This window comes from Delphinus delphis, chromosome X (assembly GCF_949987515.2).
Source record: "Delphinus delphis chromosome X, mDelDel1.2, whole genome shotgun sequence".
Classification (NCBI taxonomy): domain Eukaryota; kingdom Metazoa; phylum Chordata; class Mammalia; order Artiodactyla; family Delphinidae; genus Delphinus; species Delphinus delphis.
Window position 1 is genome coordinate 117,319,960 of NC_082704.1, and position 15,141 is coordinate 117,335,100.

Here is a 15,141-nt window from a genome sequence, read left to right on the forward strand (position 1 = left end):
TAGCAGTATCAATCACAGCCTTTCACAGAGGTCAGAAAATCCTTTGAGAAAAGACAACACTTAGATTGAGACTTGAAGGATTGAAAGGAGAGGAGGAACATTCCAGGCGGAAAGGAACAATGTGTGAAAAGGAGGCATGAAATTTCAAGGGGGATTGCAAATAGGTCAGTGGAATCAGACGGCAAGATAGATGTGGGGACCTGGTAGAACAAGGATGGGAATGTGAGCAGATCATGAAGAACTCTATTTACTAAGAAGTTTGACCTTTATATCAGTAGGGAACCACTTGAATGACTTGTCCAGATGCATTTCAAAAATAATTGTACCAGATTTGAAAGTTTGGACTATTGCTCAGAAAATATTCACTTAACCTCCCTTCTACTTGGAGTATATACCTCCCTGCCCTATTGACTTGGGCTTCGTAGTGTGACTTACTTTGACCAAAGGAATGTAACTCTAACAGAAGCTTGAAGTATACTTCACCCTATGATGGCCATGTGAAGAGCATGTTCTAGTCAGCCTCTGTCCCTTCAGCCTGGGACCCATGAGACCCATGCTGTAGCTGTGAAGCCTGGAGTTCAAAGCCTGGTCCATGGATCCCAAAACATGGAACCAAGCCCCACCAAGTTGCAGCCTGAAAAAGAGCCACTTTAGCCAACCCAAACACTTACGAGCAAGAAAAGTAAATGGTTTTTGTTACAGACCACTGAATTTGGGAATGATCTGTTACACAGCACTACTGCAGCAATAGCTGACTAACACATGCATGTTAGGAAATACGACAACAATTTTTGCCTTCCATTTAACCTTGTACTCCTTCCAAATCCAAAATACCAAGGAGATATTCTTTCAGTCCTTCTTTAGAATTGTATTACTGGAACAGCCTCCTAATCAATATTTCTGAGCCTGGTTTTGCTCAGTTCCCATCCATCCTGAAGTCTTATGTCTAGACTACTCTTCTTAAACACCATCTTCATGTCATATCTCATCTCACAATCTGCAAGACGTCCCATTACATAGCATCTCACATTCAAATGCAGGTGTTTCCAAACACCACCAAGTAGTTTAACCCCTACACTGTTTGCACCCCAAACTAATTCTTTATGCCATATCTTTGTTCAGGCAGAAGAACTCTATTTCTTTTCACCTCATCTACAAAGCTTCATTTTGAGCCACGTTTTTTCCATGTAGTAATCACCCTTCCCAAACTTCTTAGAGCTGCAAGGACTACACGGTTCTATGATATTTTTAGTCTATATCCCAGGAGCACCTAGTTAAACAGTGACTTTGTATACGTGTATATCTTACTTTCCCAACTACCTTGAAATCTCCTTGAAAGCCAGAACTACATCAAATTTCACTACATTCTCTTGTCCCTTCCCCCACCCCATTCCCCATTCTTTGCAGAATGGCTGGACACCATAGACAATGGAAATTTGTTTGATACCCTAAAATAAGTTTTCATTTCTTCAATACATATTGATTAAGCCCCTACTATGTACCAGGCATTGTGATATGTGATGGCTGAAAAAAGATGAACAAACTGTCACCTATGGCCTCAAAAGCTTTACAATTTACAGCAACAATAAATATACAAAAGGAAGCATTACTGATTTCCTCTGAAGGAATCTCACTTCATTTGCTGCATATATTTTAAATGTTCATATCTATTGCCAGACTAAAAGGCTGAAAGAGGAGCATGACAGATGCACTTGCTGAAGTCACACTCATGTCTTACCCAGAGAATTTTCTTAACCTAATTGCCACTACCCTGGGAACATGACTGTCAATCCTGACTTTTTTCTTCACAAAGGCAGTGAGGCGGAGCCAAAAGGGCACCTGGGGAGGGAACCTTCTGCTGAAGCACACTATGTATAGGTTTCCAGTTTACCAGAAACAAATATTTAAATGCGTTTTCTTAATTTTCCCCCTGTCATCTGACAGAGATGCATCAACTTCCCTAATTTATCAGAGCGTGTATCACATTACAGAATCAATGCACTAACTAATGGAATTTCATTCTCTAGGTATACTGTCTGGCTTTATTTTTCTTTTTATAAATGGAGAGTGTATCTAAATAACTGAATCTCCCATATAGGCCATTACAGAGCATTGAGTAGAGTTCCCCGTGCTCTACAGCAGGTTCTTATTAGTTATCTATTTTATATATAGTAGTGTGTATATGTCAATCCCAATCTCCCAATTTATCTCTACCCCCCCCCCCGATCGCCTGGTAACCATAAGTTTGTTTTCTACATCTGTGATTCTACTTCTGTTTTGTAATTAAGTTCATTTATACCCTTTTTTAGATTCCACATATAAGCGATATCATATATTTGTCTTTCTGTGCCTGACTTACTTCACTCAGTATGACAATCTCTAGATCCATCCATGCTGATGCAAATGGCATTATTTTGTTCTTTCTTACGGCGGAGTAATATTCCATTGTATATATGTACCACATCTTCTTTTTCCGTTCCTCTGTTATGGACATTTAGGCTGCTTCCATGTCCTGGCTATTGTAAATAGTTGTCAGCCACACTTTAATGAACATAAGAGTTGGAGTGTTGGACATTTCAAATGCAATTTGATACTAATTACGAGAGTGGATGTTTAACCACATAAGTGAATAACTTTGCCGCATGTTTAGTCCAAGTCCACGTGGTCCCTGGCTATGACAGATGCCAAATCAGAAGAGAAGTTGATATCACCATTGGGTAAAAGCCTTCAAATGACCAAGAAGAATAATTACGTTAATTTACATTGACAGACACAGTGAGATTTTGACAAATTAAAGTATTTAGTTTCTCTTAATACTTCAAATAACTGCATGTTTAAATATCTAACTGGTGAAAGAGCATCCAAGAATTCATTGTCTTCAATTCTCAATCCTTCAATTTGAAGGAGTATTTTCCAAGAAAAGTAGACTCTTTGGTGGGGGAAAGAAGTCTGAAATGTTGAAGACTGAACTCTATTTACAGCTCCCTGGCAACTAAAATGGGAAACCTAAGCAAATAAAGATAGCAGGACCCAGGCAAGGGTGGGAAAGATTGGGATGACAAAATTAAATTTCTCTGGGACCTCTTCCAGGCTGATCTGTGACTGAAAAAAATAAAGTGTTACAGTATGCCACTGCAAAGAAACAGATGTCAGGAAACCCAGAATTTGAGGGGAAGTGGTGCTTCAAAGTACCACACTATAGTGTGACATGCTTGTTGATCATCTTTGATCTTCAGAAACTTTTGAAAGACTTCGCTAAACTCTTAATTAAACCTAACTTTCATTGTAAAGAACTACAATTTAGTTACGAGAAACATTTTAGTACAAAGACAAAATACATAATCCTGGGGGAAAAGAAAAGGTCCAAAGACCACATATTCAAGCTGTTCTGAGACAAAAAGGAGAGCTGTTGCAAGTATTTTGGAGTCTTAAGTGGAAAAGGGACTGGAGAAAATGGATTTTTTTTTAAGCGAAACCAGTATTTCAAATTATTCTGGGCCTACTTTAGAGCAGACATATGGCATTAAATATGCAATAATGAAAAGAAAGAACACAGTCGCAAAACTGGAATGACGGACTAAGCATAGAGCTTCCTACAGAATTGATGTCTTCTAGAAGTCTAGGACCTAAATGTAAACTTTGGGGTGCCTGAGTTATTGGGATGAACATGCCCCATTATCACTCATTATCTGGAGAACTAGCAAGCATAGAAATTGCATTTTGTAAGAATCATCTTTTAGATTTAATCTAAAATACAGCTCCTACACACACACACACACACACCCCCCACTGAACACAGTTTGCTATTTGTGTGTTCGTGAATTTAAGAACACTCCTGAAGACAACCAACCATAAGGAGATGAAGCAACAAATAGAGTTCAACCTTACAGACTCCATAGCCCCTTTCGGCAGCTTCTCCCTCATTTCAAAGACCTCTCCCACTCCCGAATGTGCTACCCAAACAAAACTATACTAGCTCTATCCTGTTATCTTCTCATCATAAGAGCAAACAACCTGTGGGCTCTCGCTGTATTTAGTAACTCAACATGTTACCTCTCCTAAGACTATCAGCCTTTAAAAGAAGAGAACAAGTCTATGCTAGATTCAAAGGAATGAGCTCCACGAACTAGTAGGGGAGGAATTTGGGGGGAAAATAACTTTCCTCCAACCCTCAAGCCACCTTATGCGATGAAGCCCTCCTTTCCCACATGCATATCCCAGGCTCTGTCAACCTTGGCGCTACTGATATTTGGTGCTGGAGAACTCTTTTTCATGGAAGACTGCTGTGCACTGTAGGATGTTTAGCAGCATCCCTGGCCGATAGCATCCCTTCACTCAGTTTTGAAAATCAAAAATCCCCATATACTGCCAAATGTCTCCTGGGGGGCGAAATCACCCGGCTGAGAAGCGCTGGTCTATGTGAAGACAGGCCTTACTTGCAAACACCAGTCACCTTAAATTCAATGCCTCAGATTGTGGTTTTTATCCCTGTGCAGTTGCTGTTAGTACATACATCATTCTTTAGAAAAGAACAAAAACAACAACAAAAAAACCCACAGGAAACCTGCTCATCACAAAATAATTAGCAGAACTGGACTCCAGTCAAGAGCTTTTGTTCTTGTTTCATTGAAGAAAAATTTACACATGAAAATATTCTCAAGCAAGGACTCAATACATCATCACATTGTTTGCCCTCAGACTTATTTACAAATACCTATTTGAAAATATATTAAAGGGAAAATGACTATATTCCTTTAGACTCACTGTGGCTTTTGAAATTACTGCATCACAAAAACAGATGGAATGAAAAAATAACTTAAGAACATATGAAGAGGCAGAGCTTTGTTTTTGCAAAAATGCTAATATTAGATCCCTGACTTGTACAATGCATGTCTCTGGCTCAAATTAGACATACTGGTCTATAGAACATGTTGATTTTTTTTTTTTTTTTTTGCGGTACGCGGGCCTCTCACTGTTGGGGCCTCTCCCGTCGCGGAGCACAGGCTCCGGACACGCAGGCTCAGCGGCCACGGCTCACGGGCCCAGCCGCTCCGTGGCATGTGGGATCTTCCCGGACCGGGGCACGAACCCGTGTCCCCTGCATTGGCAGGCGGACTCTCAACCACTGCGCCACCAGGGAAGCCCCAGAACATGCTGATTTTTAAATGAATGTTTACTTTTGCTTAACTTTTTTTGGTACTCCCCTTCTCCATTCCTGATGGTTTCCTGAGATCAGTGGAACTCAACTAGGAGCAATTTTGCCCCCCTCCCCCCAAGGGTGAGGGATTTGTCAATGTTTGGAGACATTTTTGGTTATCACAACTCAGAGGTGGTGGGAACGGGAACACGGCTGACATGTAGTGGGTAGAGGCCAGGGACGCTGTTAAACATCCTACAATGCACAGGATGGCCCCCACCACGGAGAATTATCCGGCCCCAAAAGTCAATAGTACCGAGGCTGAGAAATCCCAGTCTGGACACATAATTAGAACTCCCATACACAACCCCTGATTTGGTTACAACCTATGGGAAAGAGGTGGTACCCACATCTTCTCCATTTGTTTAATGACCATGATGCGTAGGCTATTACCTGAAAAATCCAATTTATTGGAAAGAGAAGACAAAGAAATAACTTCATTCTTCTTGTTTAAAACATTCTTGGTAAACTAAAAAATTAAAGTATTGTTGGAATAAAATAATATCTTTTAAACGGATGAATTGTAACATTTGCAAAAAACAAGGACCATTTTGGAACCTGGTATCTGTGGGTTATGCATTTGAACCTCCACAGGGAGCTTAAGGCTCTTTTCCTCACCCTCTACCCCCTCATCCTCCCCCAAGAGGAGGCAGCTCCCCGCAGGGCAATAATGCTGAAGGGCCTCCCCAGGGCAAAAGGAGGCCATGATGATAGAGGGTGGGGACAAAGAGTGAGCAATAAGGAGAACTCAAGTGGGGGCAGGGTAAACAAAAAAAGAGAGAGAGAGAACTCAAGTGAGGCTCCAATCCTCCTACCCCTTTAAGGAAATCTCTTCACCATGAATTTATTTTCTCTTTACATCTCTTTTCAGGAATTCCAGCTAAAATATTTGAATGAGAGCTCTGATCTCACTTAATTTTTTTTTTGAAGATTTATGTAATCGTATCACATTGTTCCAAGTTCTCTAAAGGCAGTGGAACTCAATAGAGGACAATCAAAATATTAAGGTACAAAACACAGGTGGTGAAAGATCCCACCAAATGTAGGCATCTCCTTGGGACTCTGGGAAAGCCACACTAGATTCCTATCCTGAGAGACTAAACACGTGGCAACAGCAGTAACATGCTGGTTTTTGTAATAATCCTTGAAAGTATATAAATAAACCAAATCTCTGCAAATAGAAATCCTGCGAGCTCTTCTTGTGATTAAGAATTTAAAGCACCAATCTTCTCCTGGGCTTGGAGACTTTTAGAACAAAAAGTTTGAAGTGGAACTGGAAAACAGTTCTATATTACAGATGCACCCACATTGCTCATGTAATATTTATGAGCCTCAGAATGAGCATTCTGATTATTCCCAGCTGATTTTAACAACAGATTTTTTTCCCTCTCTTAATTAGGTGCCTGCATGCAAACAAAAGCCTATTATAGCACTCAGAAAGAACACACTGAATAAAATTAGAGCAGATCTATCTTCTAAATCATTGGATAGTAGTCTAGATATAAAAATAAAATGGTTCCCTGTGATCTGGATGTGAGCGCACTTGCAATAAAACTTTTATACGATTTCTATTGCCACTCTTTGTAATCACGGCAAGTAAACCCAAAATCAACTCGAAGTTCATATAATGCATCTCAACTGAGATGCACGCTTTATCAGTGTCAAAGGTAGGGTTGTCTCCTTTTCTGTTTAGAGGAGCAAATTTCTAAATGTTCTCAGGTGACTAAGGTAGATAACTAAAATGTAAAGGAAATCATTTTTCCTACTGCTCAAAGCACAGAAGAAATATTCCAGTTTCAAGAGGATGTAAGAAGGGTGGAACTTTTAGAAGCAATCACTATCCGTAAGCTTGACTTTGGTAGCCTATTAAACTGCAGTTAGTGCCTAAATTTAAATCCCTGTCTGTGGTTAGAATAGAGGTACAAAGTTACGTGTACATTTGTACACATACATTTGAAATACATTTGTATTTCAAGAAAAAGATAAAATAGATTCAAAGGCATGGGATCCGCACAGGTAACAATAAAAGTCTGGCTCCTTGTTTTACATGATAATTAGTTTACGAAATCATACCTTGTTAAGTGTTTATGCTTGAAACATTGGACCTTATTTTGAAATGCTGTTAAGGATTAGATTCTGTGACACAGACCCTAAGGTGACCCCCAATGATTCCCATCCTCCTGGTATTGGTATATTTCACCATAATTCATTTTCAAAGTTAGTAAGAATTACCCAAGTGCTTAGTGATACAAAAAATAAGGTACTATGGGAATAAAGAGGGACCTATTCTAGGGTGAGATGTTGGCGGGCTGTGGTATGGAGAGGAGAGAAGACAGGGTACACAGTATTTCTATATACACTGAGTTTCAAGAAAAAGCACCGACCCTAATGCGAATTAAGATCTTGAAGATACCAAGATATGGAAACAACTTATGTGCAGATGAATGGATAAAGAAAATGTGATACACACACACACACACACACACACACACAGAGTTGTCCCCTGAACAATACGAGTTTGAGTTGCATGATTCTACTTATATGCTGATTTTTTTCAATAAATATACAAAAATATACATGTAAAACATCGTGTGCAAGACTTGTTTTGAAGGGGATAATCTATCCTTACACAGGTATACGGTGATATTTAATATAAAATTAAGTGTTAGTTTTCTTACTGTTTTATAACTTTGTTTTCAAAGAATTACATTACTCTATAGTATGTCTGTCTTTCCCTCTCATGTATCAGCTTATAATCACAAGTGTTTTTTAAAATGTAACAGTGTTTTCAATACTGTGTTATAAATATGATTTATACTCTATGGCACAAATATGTTATAAGGATTCATTCATGAGTGTACAGTGCTACTGTATTGAAGCAATCATATCGCTTGCACAAGGCAACCATAAAGCAATCACATTGCTGCTTCTTCATTACCAATGCATGAATCGTTACATCTGTAAATAAATATGAATTTTCACATTATCTTTTCATTTTGATGTCTAGTGTAATACACATAACATCTACAGTATTTTGTAGCATGTAAGACAATTCTGATGTAGGTATTGACAGACAATTCATCTTATAAACAGAGATGTAAACTCACTGTACAGATAAATATGGTATGATAGTGAAAATATATTTTCTCTTCCTTATAATTTTCTTTTCTTTTTTTTTTTTTTTGCCATGTGGCACGTGGGATCTTAGTTCCCTGACCAGGGATTGTAACCACTGGACCACTAGGGAAGTCCCGCTTATGATTTCCTTAATAACATTTTCTTTTCTCTAGTCTACTTTATTCTAAGAATACAGTATATAACACATATAACATACAAAATATGTGTTAATCGACTGTTTATGTTATTGGTAAGGCTCAATGGTAGGATATTAGTAGTTAAGTTTGGGGGGAGTCAAAAGTTTTATATGGATTTTCACCTGCACAGGGTCAGCACTGCTAATCCCTATGTTGTTCAAGGGTGAACTGTATATACAATGGAATATTATTCTGCCTTAAAAAGAAGGAAATCCTGCCATATGTGACAACACAGATGAACAGAGAGGACATTATGCTAAGCGAACTAAGCCAGACACAGAAAGACAAATACTGCATGATCTCATTTCTATGTGAATCTAAAAAACTTGAATTTATAAAAGCAGACAGTAGAATGATATTACCAGGGGCTGGGAGGTTGGGGAAATGGGGAAATGCTGGTCAAAGGGTATAAAGTTTCAGCTAGGCAGGATGAATATGTTCTGGAAATAAAAGTAAACCTTAAGTGTTCTCACCACACACACAAAAATAACTATGTGAGGTGATGGGTGTATTAACTAGCTTGACTGTGGTAATAATTTCACAATGTATATCAAAATATCACATTGTATACTTTATATATACAGTTTTTATTTGTCAGCTACACCTCAGTAAAGCTGGAAAAAATCTTCTTCAATCTTAAAGATGTTCTCTTTTTGTCTCCTAATTTTCTAAATGCTTCAAAACAAATTTTTGTATTTCTGGTGTGTGATTTATTCTCTACAAACACACTCTACTCATTAAGATTCTACTTTTCCTAGCAGCCCTGACTTATGTTGCTCATAATAACCATTTCATTACTTCAGTGATTCAGCTTAGATGTCTCCTGCAGTAATTACCAGAAGGATTTCTTTTTCTTCCTCTCTAAGATGGATAGCATATATTCTTTGAATCGGTTTTCAATTCCACATGTACTTTGTTTTGTTTTTATTGTTTTAAATAGGCACAATGCCCTAGATAGCTCAATCTTGCTAAAGTAGCTATGCTGCAGTAGTCATGGGTATAGTTCTCTTCTTACTTCTCCACTTATCATTTAACACATTCTACTCTTTTGAATCACAGGGAAGGACATCAGCCTTGGAGAGGTTTTCCAGGAGGAAAAACCAATGAGAAGCCCCAAAGACATCAGATTGTTCTGAGTACCCATCAGAGCCCCAGAGAACAAAAACACGTGGGCTGACAGATGTCCCTGAGTCCGCTCTATCCACAGATTCCACTTCTGAGACCCAGGACCATGCCAGAATACTCTGAAAAGCAAATTTACACAAACACAGCCATTTGCTCAGAGTTTGTTTTCTAAAGTTCCAGCTACTTTTTAATAAGAAGCAGCAGCAAAATTTATACCTAAATGCCTTCTTGACACTTTTTACTCATTATACACGAGAAAAAAACCACTATTTGTGGGGCTTCCCTGGTGGCGCAGTGGTTGAGAGTCTGCCTGCTGATGCAGGGGACATGGGTTTGTGCCCTGGTCCGGGAAGATCCCACATGCCGCGGAGCGGCTGGGCCCGTGAGCCATGGCTGCTGAGCCTGCGCGTCCAGAGACTGTGCTCCGCGACGGGAGAGGCCACAACAGTGAGTCCCGCATACCGCAAAAAAAAAAAAAAAAACACACAAAAAAACCCAAAAAAACACTACTTGCTTAATAGTCAAGTACAGTTTGCTACTGTTTCCATGAACCAGGATTTATCCTGTTTTGTTTTGTTGGTTGTTTTGTTTGACAAGAAAAAGCCCTCTGTGATAAATATGATCCTGTGCAATGGAAAGTTAAAATAAAAATTTGATGCAATCCAAAAGAAAGGACAAAATAAAGTGAAAATGATCACAGAACTGGTCCCATCAAAGCTGATGAGTCATGGCAAATAAGGAGGAAATAACTGGGTCTAATGAAGATGCGGAATCACAGCCATTCAGGGTGTTTTTGAGCCAAGTTAATCTCTTAAACTGGCTGGTCATTGGTAATTCTCGCTAGGCAACAACTTGAATAATGATGGGCTTGTTTGATACACAACAGAAGTGTGTAATCTGAGGAATCACATTATACTTGGTCAATTGATCTAATATTTAAAACTATGTCTTCCAATTCCTTTGACAATTGCAATTAATACATTCAAAGGGACAACCAGATTGATGCCCTTGCCAGAAAGTAGGTTCTCCTTTCCATTTAAACAAAAATCGGTTTACTGATCAAGGCTGCAGCTTACCTGAAAAAGGATGTGTAGTCAAGAGTGTTGTGTTTTAAAGATTTCTTTTTTTAAAAAAACGGAAGACAGCACCAGATCAAGGCTGCATGATTTTTTTAAAGAAAGAAAAAAATAGCTTTTAGAGGAAATACTTTTATCTTCTATGGTATTCACTATCAAAAGACCAGTAGGCCCTCCTCTACCGTTCCTTACTTTTTCATGAAGAATTTGTCTTTCAATTTTTTGTGTGATAAGCTACAGATTATTCAGACACCTCTGTTGCAGAACCTAAAATCGCAGGCCAGAAAATAGCTTGAGAAGAATCTACTCCCTACGTCACCCTCAGCGAAGTTTAGGATTAATTTGGCAGAAGAGGGGTTCACCCAAAGAGGGAACGTTCAGGAGCGCCAAGGAGAGGGATATCGTAAAACCTCCCTGTCCGCAAACTGCTCTCCCATGACTCTGCCACAACCTCAACAATTCCCAGTGTAAGAGTCACTGCTTTTAATGGTGGTATTTTTCCCTGGAGACCCCTGGTAAAATGCAAATGTCATGTCTGGAAAGGGCAGGGTACTCACCTATACCCACCCACTAACTTCACATAATTCACCAAATAAATAGCAGCTCTTTGATTTAAGCTGAGAAGTTGGCCAGCACTTTATAGACATGGATTTTCAGGGCTAGCGCCAAAGACTTATTTTCCTCCAGGCTCTCTGCCCACCAGCAGGAAAGCGGGCAGAGTAAAGCTGTACTGTACACAGCTTCCAGGTAGAGTTCAACTTTCCCTCTATCAATTATATTAACTAGGAATTACATTTGTCCTCATCCCTTACCCACCAGAAATAGAATTATCATCTTCTTTGCGCAGTAAATGCTCCCAAAATTTAGTATCCCCAAATGCAAAAAGAATAAGGAAAGGTCCATAATGAGGCAACAGTAGGTAGAAGGCTCAGGCAGCAGTATGAATGGTTTCTCACCCCCATGGTTATTTACTTGGATCTTATCAAGCCCCCACTATGTGCCCGGTGCTACTGAGTTAGATGTTCTACATGTTTTAAACCTTCCCAACAAGTCTGCAAAGGAGGGAGCATTTTTCTCAATTTTATGGAAACGGAAACTAAAGCTCAAAGATAATTTTCCAGGGCTTCCCTGGTGGCGCAGTGGTTGAGAGTCCGCCTGCCGATGCAGGGGACACGGGTTCGTACCCCGGTCCGGGAAGATCCCACATGGCGCGGAGCGGCTGGGCCCGTGAGCCATGGCCGCTGGGCCTGCGCGTCCGGAGCCTGTGCTCCGCCACGGGAGAGGCCACAACAGTGAGAGGCCCGCGTACTGCAAAAAAAAAAAAAAAAGATAATTTTCCAAAGCCTTGATGTGTCTGACTGCAATGCCTGCAAATTTTCTTGATAGAATGCTTTGTCCTATATTCAAAATGGTATCGCCTTCTTTGGATGAACACTTAAATAACTGAAAGCACTAAACGGAGACACAGGCCTCTTGTTCCATGTAAGCCTCTGCCCTCCTTTGTGATGTGATTTATACTCAGGGTCACCCGTGCCCATCAGACTCTGCGACAGAGCAGAGAACCAACAGTCAAATCTCAGCCTCCCAGGCCAACAGCCTCATTTGCCTGACACCTCTCACCTTCTCCACCTGAGCTGACGAGCTTGTGTGGCTCTCCTGCCTCCCAGCAACCCCTCAGGAACTCTGCTCCTGGGCCTGGCACGGTGGGGAAAGCAAGGCTCCTCCATTGAGCTTTCCTGCTCTAGATTTTCTGACCGCGTGGACTCATCTTTCCCGCCCAGTCTTGCCCCGCCGCCGCACACACGACGACGGTCGGCCTGGGTCAACGGCTCGCGGTCAGCAGCCACCTCTCTCTGTGACCCTCTGTCCTCACTCCAGCCAGGAGCTCCCATTTAATGACAGCCTAGATTCCCGGCGACCCACACACAGGGCTCAATGTCCTGCACTTACCAACAGCTCATCGCCGGCTCAGAAAGAGATTCTCATTAGCAAAGCTGCTCAGGGCTGCCACCCCGGATCTCCCGCGAGACTTCTCCCACCTCTTCGACTCCCACGGATCTCCTGGTTTCTGACGATTGCTTTGGACTTTTAACCTTTGCCTTTGCTCTTTGCTAGGCTGCTTGCAACTCTCTGTCTCTTGACTTTGACTTTTCTCTTAGCAAATCCTTCACCTCCAGGCTGACCTGTGTTCCACTTTAAACCACCCAACTCCAGATCTCTAGTGCAAGCCTTACTCCCAGCTTCCAGCCCCTCCTGGGACCTGACCCTATGCCCACCCCTTTGAGCTGTGCCCAGGGTCTGTCAGGCCCGACTCCCTTTCATGTCAGGAACCTCTGATCACTGTCAGTCGCTGCTGGATCGAATCCTTAAGAGTTGGGTAGCGTTCATTAGCCACCATCCTTAGAGCCTGTGAGCTTTCTTTGGCAGAAAACAAGTTTTACTGCCTATTTCCTAGTGTTCTATAGCATTCCTTATGACCAGCGGGTCTCTATCGGTCCAGTTTCTTTCTTAGGAAGTGGTTAGCTTTCTCTCTTGATGAGAAAGGAGAATAACACAAAAGACAGAGAAAACAAAGAATGAAAACTTATCAGCAAAAAAATCACACAGAAGCTTTCTTCCAATTAGAAGATGAGCTTCACAGTCAGTTCCCCATCTTCATCCAGATATGCTCTGGAGAGCAGTGTTTCTCAGCAGTGTTTCTCCCACTTTCAGAATCATTGGAGGTACTCGTTAAGATGCAGATTCTTGTTCAGCAGGTGAGGGGATAAGGGTATGTTTCTAGCAGGCCTCAGGTGATGCCCTGGCTACATCAAGGCCTACAATTTGAGCAGCAAAGCCGTAGATCCATCAACAGCTGGAGATGGATGTATACCTGGCCTCCTCCTTAAGCAGGACATGCAAGATTAGATAGCCCTGGTCTCTGACTCAAACCGCAGCCCTCACCTTAGAAACACCACATGTTACAGAATACATTTAAGCAAAACCGAATGTTTTCAAACATAACAGTGATTTCTTTACTCCTAGCTATGGATGGGAACCTGAATTAATAGACATAGAGGTTGTTTCTTTCAACAAGGGGAGGAGAAAGGACATAGAAAGTGTGAATTATAGGCATTGAAGTGGAGGTTACTGCGTAACCTGGGGAAAATAAAGTTACTGAATTCTAGTGCTTAACAAATAAAAGACCCCCAAAGACATGACCCCATGAGAGAGGGAGGCAACATCAAGCCTTCATTTCAGAAAGTTGTGCTGGGCTAACTCCAGAGGACTTGACTGAATCTAGACAGGTAAGAATCTTGTCTATTATCTATCTTGAGGTCCGGCAGCTTTTACTGGCTGAAAAGTTTTCCCTTTTTGTAATCAACCTAAATCCTTGAGCTTTAATATAAACTAATTTATTCTTACATACTCATAAGGCTAAGGCCACCTGATTTCTATCTCTTCTAGATGTGGCATATAATTGAAGATGATTTCTAAATTTTTTCAATATTAATGACTGGCATCTGTAAGGCATTCAATATGTGCTTTATGTGAATCAATCTCAATTCTCTTAACAACACAAAGGGTAGGTACTCTTTTAGTTCTATTTGGCAGATGAAGAAAGAAGAGAGGGAGAAGCAAGCAATGTACCTGAGGTCTCAGGAGTGAGCAACGGAACCAGGCTTTGAACTCGGGCATCTGACTCTAGCCCGAAGTTTTCCACTACGCTATCCTGCCTCTTCATTACTACTTTTGTTGTTTTCAACCTGGACAATTACAATTTACTTTCTCATAAACTTTCCCTGGAACACTCCTCTGGAATTCTAATGAAAAGTTCTCCAAGTGGACTCCAGAGCAGGAACTAATTATGACCTGAGAATCTAGCTCGAGAGAGAACACAGAAGGGACGTTCTACTCCCCTTACATGTACTCTTTCATCCACATTCTATACTGCATCACAGTTTGGATTTTCTTCCCCTACAATTCTAATTGCTGCTCAGTGTATGATCTGTCCTCTCTGAGCCCAGGATCCTTTACTAAAAGTCATACTCAGGATGCTTTAGGTTCCAAATTTTAAAAATAAAACTGGAAGTGGCTTAAATGATAAAGGGAATGTATTAATCCACATAACTGAAGAACCCCCAAGACAGGACAGAGTCAAGAACCCAGTTTCTTTTCAGCATTTCACATTGGCATTGAAACTGTTGGCCTCACCTGGGGCCAGCCCCCCCTCAGAGTCCTAGGATATCGATGAGCAGGGATTCTCAGAGCTACATGCTTTCTCATTTGCACTTGAGAGGAGGGCCATCTCTTCCCCAAACCATCAAATAAAAGTCCTGAGCTTCACTCTGATAGAACCAACTCATCATATTGGATCCATTATAAGATGCATGTTTTTCATATTGTAACATCTCTGAAGTAAAAATACATCTTACAATTGATGTATAGT